This window comes from Pan troglodytes, chromosome 2 (assembly GCF_028858775.2).
Source record: "Pan troglodytes isolate AG18354 chromosome 2, NHGRI_mPanTro3-v2.0_pri, whole genome shotgun sequence".
NCBI classification, from domain to species: domain Eukaryota; kingdom Metazoa; phylum Chordata; class Mammalia; order Primates; family Hominidae; genus Pan; species Pan troglodytes.
The window spans coordinates 18,392,520-18,407,620 of record NC_086015.1 but is presented as its reverse complement, the minus strand read 5'-3'; the positions used below and the strand labels follow the sequence as shown (position 1 = coordinate 18,407,620).

Genomic DNA, 15,101 nt, shown 5'->3' with positions numbered 1-15,101 from the left:
AAAAATGGACACAAGAGTATACACTAAATAAGTCCATTTATATGAGGATTTAGACTGGCAAAACTAATTTATGGTGACAGAAATCAGAAAGTGGGCCTGGTATGGTGGGGCATGCCTGTAATCCCAGCACTCTGGGAGGCCCGCAAGGGTGGATTGTTTAAGCCTAGCAGTTTGACACCAGCCTGGCAACACAGCAAAACCCTGTCTCTACAAGAAATACAAAAGAAACTAGCCAGGTGTGGTGGCGTGCGCCTGTAGTCCCAGCTACTTGGGAAGTGAGGTGGGAGGATCATCTGAGACTGGGGAGGTCGAGGCTGCAGTAGAGATCATGCCACTGCACTCCAGCCTGGGAAACAGAATAAGACTCTGTCTCAAAAAAAAAAAAAAGAAAAAAAAGAAAAAGAAAACGCAGAAAGTGGCTGTCTTGTGAGGTGAGGAGCACAAGACAACTTTCTGAGGTGCTGGAAATGTTCTATATCTTGATTTGGGTGGTGGTTACACAGGTGTATACATTTGTCAAAACTCATCAAACCGTAACAGAATCTTTGCATATTACTGCATGTAAATCATAACTCAATTTAAAAAACATTTTTTAAAAATCATCTAAGGTGGGAGGATCGCTTGAGCTCAGGAGTTCAAGACCAGCCCAGGCAACATGGTGAAACCTCATCCGTACAAAAAATACAAAAATTAGCCTGGAGTAGTGGTGCATGCCTGTAGTCCCAGCTACTTGGGAGGCTGAGGTGGGAGGATCACTTGAGCCCAGGAGATCGAGGCTGCAGTGAACTATGATGGCACCACTGCACTCCAGCCTGGGCAACGAAGTCAGACCCTGTCTCAAAAAAAAAACCACAAGAAAAACTTTAAAAATACAGATTCCCAGGCTCCACCCCCCTGGAGGTTCTGATTCAGTATGTCCAGGCTGGGCCTGGGAGTCTGAATGTGTTTGTTTGTTTGTTTTTAAGTATCCCAGGCAATTCTGATACCTGACCACAGTTAGGGCAGCCCACCTGCCTCCCCCATCATTCCCTCCCCACTCTTTTGTTTCAGGTGGTTTATTATTTGTATGTTGGTTTTTCCAAGAGAAGGGTGGTTGGCCACACCACGCTGGAGCTTCAGAAACAGAACAGCAATTCCTCACTCTCTCTGCTTTCCCTCTCATAACCCTAACTCCCACTGTTGGCATCAGCCTCTGCCCAGGTTTCCAAATGAAGCCTCTGACCAGGTAAGGCAGGAAAGGAAACTCCGCAGACCTGTCCAGGACTGGCATAACTCACCTAGAGACACTAGGGCTGTGTGCTCCAGGGAGGTCAAAGCCAGCAAGTTAATGGCCTGTGTACCGGTTAAATAGCATGTCCAGGCCTTCACCCCCATGTTTACAGAAAGAGTTTAGGGCAAGACTCATTGGTACAGAAAATGCTTAGTGGCTCGGTGACTCTCGGTCTCCTGGACCCCAGTTCCGTTCCTTACTCACCATCAGGGTTCTCCTGGGCTCCAGACTTGACTGGCTTCTGCCCCACTATCCTTAAACCCAGTATGACTCCTGCTGCCATCAGGAGAAAGCCCAAACCCACTTACACAGCATTCAAGGCCCTCCGGCTGGCACGGTGGCTCACACCTATAATCAACACTTGAGAGAGAGGCTGAGGCGAGAAGATTGCCTGAGCCCAGGAGCTTGAGACCATCCTGGGCAACATAGTAAGACCCTGTCTCTATTTTTATATGTGAAAAAATAAAACGACCCCCTCCCCACCATCTGGCTCCTATTCCTCTCTCCAGCTAGGACCCAGGGAACCTGTTCTACAAACATGCTTGGCTATTTCACGCCACTGTGCCCTTGTGGCTGCTCTGCCCCCTGTTGAGAATGCCAGCCCATCCTGTTTCTCCACCCACAGACAATGGCAACTCCGATACTGTGTCCTCTAGGAAGCGAAAGTGCCTCCTGCCCACTAACCCACCCTCACTGCACACTCAGCTGCTCCTTGGGTCTTCTTCACCGTATCCTACGGATGGTAATGGCCATTGCAGCTACCACATGCTTCTACCTCTGGGACAGGAGCTCCTAGAAAGCCAACACTCTACCTTGAACCCAGTGCCGGCCCAGAGCTGACCTTAACCAAGGTCTATTAATCAACTAAAGGAAGCACATTAAAAAAGCGCTCTCATTCTCACTTGAAGGCTTCCTTAGGCATTTCCAGATCCACAGCTCCTGCCCAGAACCCATAAATTCAAACGAACGCTCTGGCCAAGTTGGCAAACACAGGAAAGTGAGATGCAGCCCCAAAGAATCTGACTCTTGCTCATGACCTTCTGCAGAAGTGGGGAATCAGCATGTACCTGCCAGGGTGGCCCTGGGATTTCAGGCCAACCCCAATTCCCAGGCAGACCCACTCTGGCTGCAGCTAAGCTGCATTCTGGGGAGCCCTTATAATTTACTTCTCAGCTTTTTCTATATACGGGAACGTGTTCAATGACTCACAAGTGTCTTATCATTCAGGACCTTTGGAAAGACTTTCAGAGAAGTACAGCTCCCAAATCCTTTGACAAACTGACAGGCGGACAAGTTCAGGTTAGAAAAGAGAGTCCCCAGAGCCCGGACTGCCTTGTGGAGGGCTGACCCCTGCAGCAGAATGGGTAGCAGGGCTCAGGGGAAGGCACAAAGAAGGGAGAATGAGTAACTAGGGACAGAGGCAAGGTGCAAATGGGTCCCATAGGCTCACTTTCCTGCCCTAAGGACTGGGACACCTTTGTCCCTCATTTTCCCCAGGCCCCGGTTCAATTTCAACTCCCCAGGATATCAGTGACCAAAGCCCCATGGGGCCAAAACTCACAGCTGAGCTAGGGAAAACCTTTTGAAACTTAACTTTGTCCAGTCAAGGCAAAGTCCCTTAGGTGGCTCTCAGTTTGTCCATCTATAAAATGGGTACTGCTCACCAGGCCTCCAGACTCTGAAAAGCAGATGTGGTCCAATCACCACAGGTTGAGGTGACGGGAAGGAGGCAGGGGAGGATGATTGCAGCTGAGCCATGGGTTAGTACAAGGGTGTCCCCAAAGGACAAAGCCTCCAGAATGCACCTTGGCCCTTGCCATACACCACAGTGACCCAGGACCTCGTGACACCCTCTAATCAGCAGCTCTACAGCCGAGCCCGGCTTTACAGCTTACCACAAGCTTATTCAGCCTCATCTCCCTCAATCCCCTCAAGGACGTAGTGAGGCCGGCACTGGTGTCCTTGCTGCCCAGGCAGCCAAGCTGAGGCTCAAAGAAACCAAGGGAATCAACCAAGGTCACCCACCCATTAAAACAAAGCATAGGACTTAAATCAGTTCCCTGGGGACAAGCTCCTACCTCTGGTCCCTGGTTTACTCTATAACCAGTCTGCCCCACCCATTTTACAGGTAAGGAAACCGAGGCAGAAAAAGGGTTGCCCAAGGTCAACTGGGGGCTGAGCCAGGCCTAACACCTCCCACCTTCTACCAGTCCCACCCTGTTGGGGGTTCTTAGCCGTGCTAGGCCCCCTTTGGATCCTCTCCAACACCATCTTGATGAAATTCCTCCCCCACCCCACCTCCTCATGCCCACCCCACAATCCCTGGGTGACTCCCTGGTCGAGAGGGAGGCAGGTGGTTGCTAAGCACTCACCCGCTCTCTCTCTCTCATAAAAATAAACTCCTTCTGGCTAGGAGACTCTGGACAAGATCCCCTCCCTTCTAGCCAACAAAAAATTAAAAAGAAAATTTAAAAAGATCTCCTCAGTGACATTTACTTGAACGTCAGCTGTGCCAAAGCGGGGGCCAATTTACTGAAGTCCAAATGGAGCCATGCGCCAGTAAACCTCAGCCCGAAGACCCTCCATTCAAGTGTCTGGGCAATTACTGAGCTGATTTATTTCCCCAGACAGGAAACGGGGGCCCAGGCTGCCTCCCAAGCTTTTGGGGCTGGTCCTGGGGATGCCGGGATCTGGCAGAGGCCCAACAGTGACCAAAATAGCCAGGCCGGTGGCCCTGCCCGGCACACACCTCCCTGCCTGGGAGAGCTGCCCACAGGTCTCCTCTCCAGTCCAGGCTGAAGTCCAGGCTGAAGCTTTGAGGCTGTAGGAGGAGGTCCCTGGAATTCTCTCTGTCTGGCTTCCCTAGTGGGAGGGGAACGAGAATCTCCTACTCAAAAGAGGAACCCACAGAAGGAAGAGAAATAGTCTGGAGGAGGAAGTGTCCTGCTGGCCCTGCCGGCTGTCCACTACCCCTTGGCTGCCCCTCCGGGCCTTGGTCCCACCACTCAGGACTGCTGGACGCTGGCGCTGCCACCTGCACACCACCTATGGAGTGCATGCACCTATGGAGCCACGCTGCCCTATCACCTCTCCCCACTCAGCGCCGGCCCTGGAGAACCAGCTCTGGCCATTGGACCCTCTAGGCACCAGGGACACCCTCTTGGGTACAGCCGAGGACACACGAGTGCCCACAACCAGGGACCTGGAGACACAACCACACTCAGGGACACGCACGTGCACCTAGCCAGGGCCTGGAAGACGCAGCCCCCCACACACAGATTCATGCAGACACAAACGGGGACACACAAGAGCACACATCCAAAGACAGCACACTCAGGTATCACACACAGAGAGGCACACACACACAGCCCAGCACGCAGAGAATAACAGACATGCACCGGAACACACATGTGCACGCTGCTGGGGACACGGTGAAACAGCCACCCTCAGAAACACAGACACAGGGATACGGAGGCACATGTAGGCATCCTGACGGAGACAGGCACACAGATATGCCACACACACACACACACACACACACACACACACACACACACACTCTCTCTCCTGCCGCCCGCACCAAGAGCCGGAGCCCTTTTGCCGGGGAAACAATAACAGCCCCGCCAGCGGGACTGAGCAGGCGACCCTCGGTCCCTTCCGCGGTGGTGAAAGGGGCGCCGGATGGGCGCACGCGGAGGGGAGGAGGCCGGGACTGCGGCGACGCGGGGATGGGGAGGGGCTGCAGACGGCGGGCAGCGCCGGCTGCGCGCCCAGCTCCCGGTCCCTCCGGTACCTGGGGTGGCTGCGGCGCCGCCCGCGCTCTGCTCGGCTGTGCCGGGTTCCGCCGGCCGGGGGCTGCCTGCCCGCTCGCTCTCTGACCCGCTGGGTGAACGCTCCGCACTCCCTCTTGGCGCAGCTTGTCCTCTGGGCTTGCGGTCCTCGGGGCTCGGCGTTGGCGGCGGCGCGAAGGAAGCGGTAATTTATAAGCGGCTTCTTCCTGACCTCGCGTGTCTGTTGTCTGAGCAGGCAGCTCTCAGCATCACCCATCCTGCTGGGTGGAAAAATACCAGCTCGGCCGGGCCGGGGGCGGGGCCGGGGCGGGGCCGGGGCGTCCAGCCCCGCCCCAAGTGCGGACACACGCGCGCACACACACACATGCACACACATACACGCATACACGCACGCGCGCATGGGCTCGGACACACAAAGAACCCGGGCTCGCCGAGCGCGCGCGCACACCCTCATGCCGCGCGGCGAACGTTCGTTGCCAGGTGCGGCAGCCCGCCCTGGGCGCCTCCTGCCTGCGGAAGAAGAGCAGGACAGACCCGACCCGACCCGCCTAGTCCTCTCCTTCACAGCAGCCTCCAAACTCCACCGCTCGCCTCTTCCGCCAGGCTCCTAGGATGAGGCCCAGGGCTCCTGGAGCAGCCAGGTGCAAACCAGACCGGGCTCGCAGTCCACTGCGTTCCCCTGGGCGATCGTCCACGTTCTGGGAGACTCGGTATGCCCCGGGAGGGTGGCCTGAGCTTGTGGTGTGAAGCCAGGTACAGAGCTCCAGAATCCTGGCCTTGCCATGGCTGTGTGACCCTGGGCAAGTGACTCACAATTTCTGTGCCTCAGTGTCCTCATCTATAAAATGGAAAGGAAAATAGTAGCGCTTGTCTCCTCTGGCTGTTATGAAGATCCAAGGTTAACAGCGTAGAAGAACTCGGAACGCACCCGGCATCTAGGAAGTGCCAAGCCAGTGTCAGCTAATGTGACTATTTTTAAATGGAGATGGGGAGTGTGCCATTATTCTTGTCCTTATTTGAATGAACGGGCCCTCAGGGACCATTTTCCACTGCCCCGCCCTGGCAGCATGCCAGGGAAACGCTGTGAGAACCCCGAACCCCAGCCTTCTCCTGTCTTCCCTCTCTCTGTCTCTCTCAGCACCTGGGAGGCGGGGAGGAGAGAGCCGATCCTTCCACCATTTACACGGAGAATAAAAGAAGAAATACCGGCCAGGCGCGGTGGCTCATGCCTGTAATCCCAGCACTTTGGGAGGCCGAGGGGGCAGATCACCTGAGGTCAGGAGTTCGAGACCAGCCTGGCCAATATGGCGAAACTCCGTCTCTACTAAAAGTACAAAAATTAGCCTGGCATGGTGCCGGGTGCCTATAATCCCAGCTACTCAGGAGGCTGAGGCAGGAGAATCCCTTGAACCCGGGAGGCGGAGGTTGCAGTGAGCCGAGATCACGCCACTGCACTCCAGCCTGGGCGACAAGAATGAGTCTCAAAAAAACAAAGAAGAAGAAGAAGAAGAAATACCACTCAGGCCAGGATCCCTGCCTGGAAGGGCTCTGCAGCCGCTCTCCCTGTACAGCCCCAGGATGCTAAGGAGCATCCCGAAGTGACACTGGCTCTCCCTGGAGGCCCCTGCTGTCGGACTCCAACCTGACCTTCCAGTGGGTGCTCCTCATACTGGCTCCAGCCAAGACAGACGAGGACCACTGGGCACATGCCCTTCCTTGCCTTCCTGTCACCCTTCCCACCCTTCTCTGCTGGCCCCAGGTGGCCCCTTCCTCCAGGAAGCACCTGGGGATCAGCAGTGCCTCTAGGGTCCCAGTGGCCCACGTGACATCTGCTTCTGGCCACCTGAGCACTCTCCTTTGAGTTCAGGGTCACTGTACCCTTTTATAGGTGAGAAAACGAAAGCTGAGGAAGAGGAGTGACTGGGTCTCCCATATCCCTCTGCTTCAGCTATGAGGTTCCCTCATGAACTGCAGGAACAGACGTCAAGCAAAAACTCCTCAGACGCCCTGTGCATGTGTGGTCGCACAGGGCACAAAGGCTGAAGCAAAGGGGCAGGTCCTAGCGTGGGGAGGGGACTCCAGGATTGAAGTTTGAACCAAAAGGAGGCTTTGACTAAGCCACGAGCAGTGAAGCCGGCAGAAGAGGAAGCAAGTTCTAGCAGAGGTGCCTGCCGTGCAAAGGCCTGAGAGCAAGGTTGTTGGTGGCAGGGCTGAGCTTGAGGGTCTGAGAGAGTGAGCAAGGGCAGTGGCTGTGGGAGAAGGGAAGAGTTGTGTGTTCAGAGCTGCAATTTGGAAAGGCCCATGGGATCCTTTGACCTCCAGGTAGGCCAGCGGAGCCTCATGCAGGTAGTGCCAGCGCAAGACACATGAGTGAACCATCTATCCAGTTACCAGCTCCATGAGGGATGGGATCTGTTCTTTTGCCTCCATCAACTCCTGGAGTCTATCATAGGCCTGACACACAGTAGGTACTCAATAAGGGTTTGCTGCATTTATTTTAACGTACTTTTCTTTTTCTTTTCTTTTTTTTCTTTTAAAACGGAGTTTCGCTCTTGTTGCCCAGGCTGGAGTCCAATGGCGCAATCTCAGCTCACTGTAACCTCCGCTTCCTGGGTTCAAGTGATTCTCCTGCCTCAGCGCCGCTAGTAGCTGGCATTACAGGCATGCGCCACCACGCCTGGCTAATTTTGTGTTTTTAGTAGAGATGGGGTTTCTCCATGTTGATCAGGCTGGTCTCAAACTCCCAACCTCAGGTGATCTGCCTGCCTCGGCCTCCCAAAGTGCTGAGATTACAGGCGTGAGCCACCGTGCCCGGCTTTAACTTACTTTTCTTTGACACTTAACTATGTACCCTGCACAGTTAAATGCATTTTAATAAGTTAAACCTTTTCATCCCGACAACACCCCTATGAGATTGGTACAATTATTTCTTCCGTTTTATAGAAGGTAAAACTGAGCCACAGAGAAGTTAAGTAACTTCCCCAAGGTCACTCAGCTGGCAGATAGTAGAGCTGGAATTCAAACCTAGGCCACCTGGCTCCAGAGGTTACAATCTTGAATGAGGGGATTCTGGGTGGGCGATTGCCAGACAAAAAACCCAGCCCCAAGGAGAGAAAGGAGGAGGAGGAGGCAAGAAGAGCCCCAACCTCAGCCCCAGGGAGAGGTGGCAGATGAGGTGGAAAAGGGATGGTCAGACCGGAGAAGGGGCCAGGAGGAGCCAATGCCAAAGCTAGAGGCATGCACAGGGTGGAGAGAGCTCAGTGCGGGAGGCCACAGACCCTAGCTCCACCTCAGCTCTGTGGCTTCCCAGCTGTGTGACTTGGGCCTGCAGGCCTGCTCTCTGAGCCTCAGTTTCCTCATTGTAATATGAGATAAAATACACCCTGCCTCAATGAGCCATTCTGAGGAGAGGAGAAGTCTCGAACTGGAGGCCTTAAACCGAATCCAGCTCCCAGATGTGCTTCTTTGGCCGTCACTGAGCTTTAATGTGTTTGGAGTTAATTTTTATGAATAAAAGCTTGGAAGATTTCACATTTAAAAAATCTGGCCAGGCTGGGCAACAAAGTAAAATTCCATCTCTATGAAAAATTTTTTTAGAAATTCGCCGGGTATGGTGGTGCATGCCTATGGTCCCAGCTACTCAGGAGGCTGAGGCAGGAGGATCACTTGAGCCCGGGAGGTGAAGGCTGCGGTAAGCTATGACTACACCACTACACTCCAGCCTAGGTGCGAGAGCAAGACCCTGTCTCCAAACAACAACAACAACAACAAAATCTGAATGCCTGGTTTATCTTGAAATATGGCAAAATGGGGCCACCCAGGCCCATTAACCCCCTGTCTACAATGTCCTGGAGCTGAGGGGCATTAGCCACCCTCTCACATGGGCTCCCCAGGGTGCCACAGCTCCCTCCTAGCTAGTTTGCTCTTTTCTGTCACCTACCGGCCCTTGCAGGGAGCTGAATTTGAGACCCATGATGTACTTTGTGCACCCTGCCCCCTCAAAGATAACTGTGAGTACCAAGGGAAATGAAAAGCTTTGGCAACAAGAAGGGAGCTTCAGGGAAAGCCAGGCCGAGGTTCCCCTCAGAACCATAGACTAGCCTGAAATTCCACTGGGACTAATTCTTCTCATTTCAAGAATGAAAATCGATTGCTGGACAGAGCTCCCGGAGGGCCAGTTTTCAGGCTGTAGTCTACAGCCGTCCACGTAGAGGCAGTGAACGAAATTTTTCAAAGCCTACTTTATGATTACTTTCTTTAGCAGCTCTCAACAGTAAAATAAAATTGATCCAGGACTTTGAACAAAATTTCTCGCCCCTTTCTAGGGAAGAGTTTGTCTCGTCTATCAGGCCACCAGCAAGAGTTGTTGCAATGCCTGTGGGAGGTGCAGCCCATGCTGGGCCACCGGGCCAGCTCAGGGATCCTGCTGGAGATCAAGGATTGTCTGGTTGGCCTCTTACAACTCTCAGAACATCATCCCTGGGAGCAGCCCTGAGGAGACCAAGGGTCAGTGGCGGGGCTGCTGAGTGGCTGCCTCCCTGACCTGGCCAGCATTTCTGGGCACACTGCAGTGTGTCCACGTCCCTGGGTGTGTAGGTGGCTGCAGAGCCTTGTCAGAGCATCTGGGCCTTCAGGAATCTGCTTCCTGCCCACTACCCTCCTCTTGCCTGCCTGCAAATCTCAGCTCCATCCCTCATGGGCTGTGTGACCTAGAGTGAATAATGTGACCTCTCTGTGCCTTGGTTTCTTGATTTGTACAGCCTGATTAATCATAACCCCTCGCTGCAGATTGTTGTGTGGAGTGAGTGGAGATGATTGATGTGAAGCGTTGAGCCAGGTCCCTGGCACACAGTCTAACACTCTGGAAAGCAGGACCCCCACCTACCCCTGCCACCTGTGTGCTCCAGGCTTTCTTGCCTCCAGGCCTTCACCCTTGCTGCTCCCTCCTGCCAAGCACTTTGCCCATTGCCCTTCTGCAACCTGGGTCTCTGCCAAACTTGGAGCCCCAGAAAGGGAGCACGCAGGAAGCGGGGATGCCAAGCAGTCCCAGCATGGGGCCTGGAGCACAGTGGACCCCAGGAAACCCTTGCAGGAGGTGGCAAGTGCCTGGGCTCACTTCCTCTTCTCCCTCAGTGGGCACAGCAAAACTGCCCCAGAACTGGACAGACAGGGAAGGTGTCAGTACTGGAGACAGCTCTGCAGGGGACCGGGGATCCACAGCACATTTATTCATTCACTAGCACTGCAGACAGATGCTCTCCAGCTTCACAGACACCCCAGGCCAGGCCATGTTCTCTCCCTTCTGGGTGACTGCAGGGGATGCTTTCCTCCCTGGCTTCCTCTCCTCCCCGACAGCCCATCTCCACTCCTGGGGCTCTCTATGGCATATAGCCATTGCAGCAAACAATTTGGTAGTTTCTCTTCTTTTCTTTTCTTTCTTTTTTCTCTTTTTTTTTCTGAGACAAAGTCTCTAAAAAATGCTGTGTTGCCCAAACTGGCCTTGAACTCCTGGGCTCCAGTGATCCTCGCACCTCAGCCTCCTAAGTAACTGGGGCTATAGGCACACCACCACACCCAGCTACTCTGGCAGTTTCTGATAAGGTTATAAATTTCTTATAAGATTAAACACAACACTATGAGCCAGCAATTGCAAGCTCAGGTAATTGGCCAGAGAGAAATGAAAATGTTTGTTCACCCAAAGACTTGTGAATGGCAGTGATATTCATACAGTCCAAAATGGAAACAGCCCTGGTTGTATCTATCAATAGAATGGAAAAACAGATGGAAGGACTGCAACTCACAGGTGAAAAGGAACTGGCTACGAGAGGCTCCAAACCAAGGGAGCAGCGGGGTGTGTCTCCAAAACACCGAGCCCAGTGAGAGAAGCCAGAGCCACAGACCAGATGCCCTGCAGTGGGTCCCTTTACATGGGCTTCGAAGTCAGGCAGAGTGAATTGAGGGCCATGGGAATAGGAGCAGTGGTTGCCTCCAGAGGTGAACTGGGATGGGGTGAGGTGGAGTGGGGTGGGGTGGGATGGGGGATGGGGTGAGGTGGAGTGGGGTGGGGGATGCAGTGGGGGGTGGGGTGAGGTGGAGTGGGGTGTGGGATGGGGTGGGGTGAGGTGGGCTAGGCTGGGGTGGGGTGGGGTGAGGTGAGGTGGGGTGTGGGATGGGGTGAGGTGGGGTGAGGTGGGGTGGGGTGGGGTGGGCTGAGGTGAGGTGGGGTGTGGGATGGGGTGGGGTGGGTGGGATGAGGTGGGGTGGGGGGGTGGGATGGGAGATGGGGTTGGGGGTGGGATGGGAGATGGGGTGGGGTGGCATGAGGTGGGGTGGGGGGTGGGATGGGAGATGGGGTGGGGTGGGATGAGGTGGGGTGGGGGGGTGGGATGGGAGATGGGGTGGGGGGTGGGATGGGAGATGGGGTGGGGTGGGATGAGGTGGGGTGGGGGGTGGGATGGGAGATGGGGTGGGGTGGGATGAGGTGGGGTGGGGGGGTGGGATGGGAGATGGGGTGGGGGGTGGGATGGGAGATGGGGTGGGGTGGGATGAGGTGGGGTGGGGGGTGGGATGGGAGATGGGGTGGGGTGGGATGAGGTGGGGTGGGGGGGTGGGATGGGAGATGGGGTGGGGGGTGGGATGGGAGATGGAGTGGGGTGGGATGAGGTGGGGTGGGGGGTGGGATGGGAGATGGGGTGGGGTGGGATGAGGTGGGGTGGGATGAGGTGGGGTGGGGGGGTGGGATGGGAGATGGGGTGGGGTGGGATGGGAGATGGGGTGGGGTGGGATGAGGTGGGGTGGGGGGGTGGGATGGGAGATGGAGTGGGGGGGTGGGATGGGAGATGGGGTGGGGTGGGATGAGGTGGGGTGGGGGGTGGGATGGGAGATGGGGTGGGGTAAGGTGAGGTGGGGTGGGGTGAGGTGGGCTGGGGTGGGGTGGGGTGAGGTGAGGTGGGGTGTGGGATGGGGTGGGGTGGGTGGGATGAGGTGGGGTGGGGTGAGGTGAAGTGGGGGGGTGGGATGGGAGATGGGGTGGGGTGGGATGAGGTGGGGTGGGGGGGGTGGGATGGGAGATGGGGTGGGGTGGGATGAGGTGGGGTGGGGGGTGGGGTGGAGTGGAGGATGGGGTGGGGTGGGGTGAGGTGAGGTGGGGTGTGGGATGGGGTGGGGTGTGGGATGGGATGGGGTGGGGTGGGGTGAGGTGGGGTGGGATGGGGTGGGGTGGGGTGAGGTGGGGTGGGGTGGGGTGAGGTGAGGTGGGGGGGTGGGATGGGAGATGGGGTGGGGTGGGATGAGGTGGAGTAGGGGGTGGGATGGGAGATGGGGTTGGGTGGGATGAGGTGGGGTGGGGTGAGGTGGGGTGGGGTGAGGTGGGCTGGGGTGGGGTGGGGTGGGGTGAGGTGGGGTGTGGGATGGGGTGGAGTGGGTGGGATGAGGTGGGGTGGGGTGAGGTGAAGTGGGGGGGTGGGATGGGAGATGGGGTGGGGCGGGATGAGGTGGGGTGGGGGGGTGGGTTGGGAGATGGGGTGGGGTGAGGTGGGGTGGGGGTGGGGTGGAGGATGGGGTGGGGTGGGGTGAGGTGAGATGGGGTGGGGGACGGGGTGGGGTGGGATGAGGTGAGGTGGGGTGCAGTGGCATGGGGTGAGGGGTGGCATGGGGTGGGGGGTGGGGTGCAGTGGGGTGGGGGGTGGGGTGCAGTGGGGTGGTGTGGGGTGGGTGGGGTGTGAGAACCTGCAGGATGGGAAGGGGCTCCATCCTTACCTGGGGCAGGCCACACCAGTGTGTGCTGTCGCATTTCACTGTAGGAAGTGTAGACCTCAGTAAAAATCCCAAGGAAAACCCCCAGACCCACTCAGGCTTCCTTCCTGCTTTGAACCACCCCATGGCCCCCACCACACTGCCACTAAGCCACACTCCTGGCAGCCTCTGAGATACCCCCTACCTGACCCTCCGCCACCCTCCTCCTCTGCCTCCCTCACTCCCAGCCTCTCTGGCCCCCTGGCTTTCCCTCCAACTCCAGGCTCCCTTCTTTCTGCCTCAGGGCCTTTGCCCCTGTCTTGCTCCCTGCCCCAGGCTCTTCCCCTCAGCCCTTCCCACGTCTGCCTCCTCCTCCCTAGGCCTTAGCTCCAGTGTCTCATCCCCAGAGACCTTCCCAGACCACCATGTCTCAGACAGCCCCGGCAGCCTCCTCCCTGCCCTGCACCAGCCCTGAGCCATCGCCTCATTTTATTCTCATTCTAACTTGGATAATGGGTGAGTGGACCTTGATCATTTACATATTGACCTGTTTATGTCTGTTTTCACACTAGACTGCCCACTTCATGTGTCCCCAGGGCCTACAGCAGTGGCCAGCCCCATGGCAGATGTCCAACAAATTCTGCTGAATGAACGGAGCTGGAGCTGCCTACAATTTTCCCCCACGCTCCCACCCCCGTTCCACAAACTGCAAAACTAACCATTTGTGTAGCTGTAGAGAAAGGGGCCAGTCTTTAAGACTGTGCATTCGGCTCCACCCACAAGAGCCCCCTCCCCTCCCCATCTCCCCTGCAGAGACCTGGTTCCAAGCCCTGAGTGGATCCTTAGTGGCTCTGTAACCCAGAGGGACCTCCACCTCCCTCTGCCTCAGTCTCCCCACGGATGGCATGAGGTTAGCCAAGGTGACCTTCCAGCCCTGCTTCAACTGAAAAGTGCATATACTCACAACGGGATGTTGTTAACATACGAATTTGACTCAGCAGGTCTGGGGTGGGGTTGGAGATTCTGAATTTCTTATTTATTTATTATTTTTATTTATTATCATTATTATTATTGAGATGGAGTTTTGCTCTTATTGCCCAGGCTGGAGTGCAGTGGTGCGATCTCGGCTCACTGCAACCTCCGCCTCCTGGGTTCAAGTGATTCTCCTGCCTCAGCCTCCCGAGTAGCTGGGATTACAGGCATGCGCCACCATACCTGGCTAATTTTGTGTTTTTAGTAGAGATGGGGTTTCTCCATGTTGGTCAGGCTGGTCTCAAACTTGCGACCTCAGGTGATCTGGCCGCCTCAGCCTCCCAAAGTGCTGGGATTACAGGGGTGAGCCACTGCGCCCAGACTTCTATTTATTATTTATATTTATATTTATTAATTTATTTATTTTTGAGACAGGGTCTTGCTCTGTCACCCAAGCTGGAGTGAAGTGGCACAATCACAGCTCACTGCAGCCTCAACCTTCTAGGCTCAAGCCATTCTCTCACCTCAGCCTCCCAAGTAGCTAGGACTATAGCCATGAGCCACCATGCCCAGCTAATTTTTGTATTTTTTGTAGAGACGAGGGTTTCACCATGTTGCCCAAGCTGGTTTCAAACTCCTGAGCTCAAGCAGTCCACCTGCCTTGGCCTCCCAAAGTGCTGGGATTACAGGTGTGAGCCATCACGTCCCACATTTTTATTTTATTTATTTTTTTATTTTTATTTTTTGAGACAGTCTCGCCTTGTCGCTCAGGTTGGAGTACAATGGTGTGATCTCGGCTCACTGCAACCTCCGCCTCCCAGGTTCAAACGATTCTCCTGCCTCAGCCTCCTGGGTGGCTGGGATTACAGGCACCTGCCACTACACCTAGCTAATTTTTGTATGTTTAGTAGAAATGGGGTTTCACCATGTTGGCCAGGCTGGTCTCGAACTCCTGACCTTGTGATCCATCCGCCTCAGCCTCCCAAAGTGCTGGGATTACAGGTGTGAGCCACTGCGCCCAGCCAAGCCAAAAGCCTACAGCACCCGTTATTCCCAGGCGGTCTCCCATCTAAGTACTAACCAGGCCCAAACCTGCTTAGCTTCCGAGATCAGGCACGTTCCGGGTAGTATGGCCATAGACTGCTTTTTTAAATAGAGATGAGGTGTCTCTATGTTGCCCAGGTTGATCTCAAACTTCTGGGCTCAAGCAATCCTCCAGCCTTAGCCTCCTCAAATGCTGGTATTACAGGTGTGAGCTACTGCGCCAAGATTCTGAATCTCTAACAAGCTTCTGGGAGACACCCCAGGCTGTGGGTCCACAAGCCACAAAAGGA

The 15,101-nt window shown here is 55.4% G+C and overlaps 1 protein-coding gene and 1 pseudogene across 2 annotated transcripts in view; both read right to left on the bottom strand.

Annotated features, from left to right (window-relative positions):
* Positions 1–5,347, bottom strand: part of SLC6A6 (solute carrier family 6 member 6) — an 87,890-nt gene extending 82,543 nt beyond the window's left edge. Inside the window, exon 1 of one of the 2 annotated variants that reach the window (XM_016940534.4) lies at positions 5,064–5,347. The gene's annotated coding sequence lies outside the window, so the exon portion shown is untranslated. The remainder of the gene's footprint in view (positions 1–5,063) is intronic. The other variant, XM_016940535.3, reaches the window with a different exon arrangement.
* A 9,452-nt stretch (positions 5,348–14,799) lies between these two features.
* LOC112208882 (5S ribosomal RNA) lies at positions 14,800–14,908 on the bottom strand (annotated as a pseudogene).
* Positions 14,909–15,101: the final 193 nt, after the last annotated feature.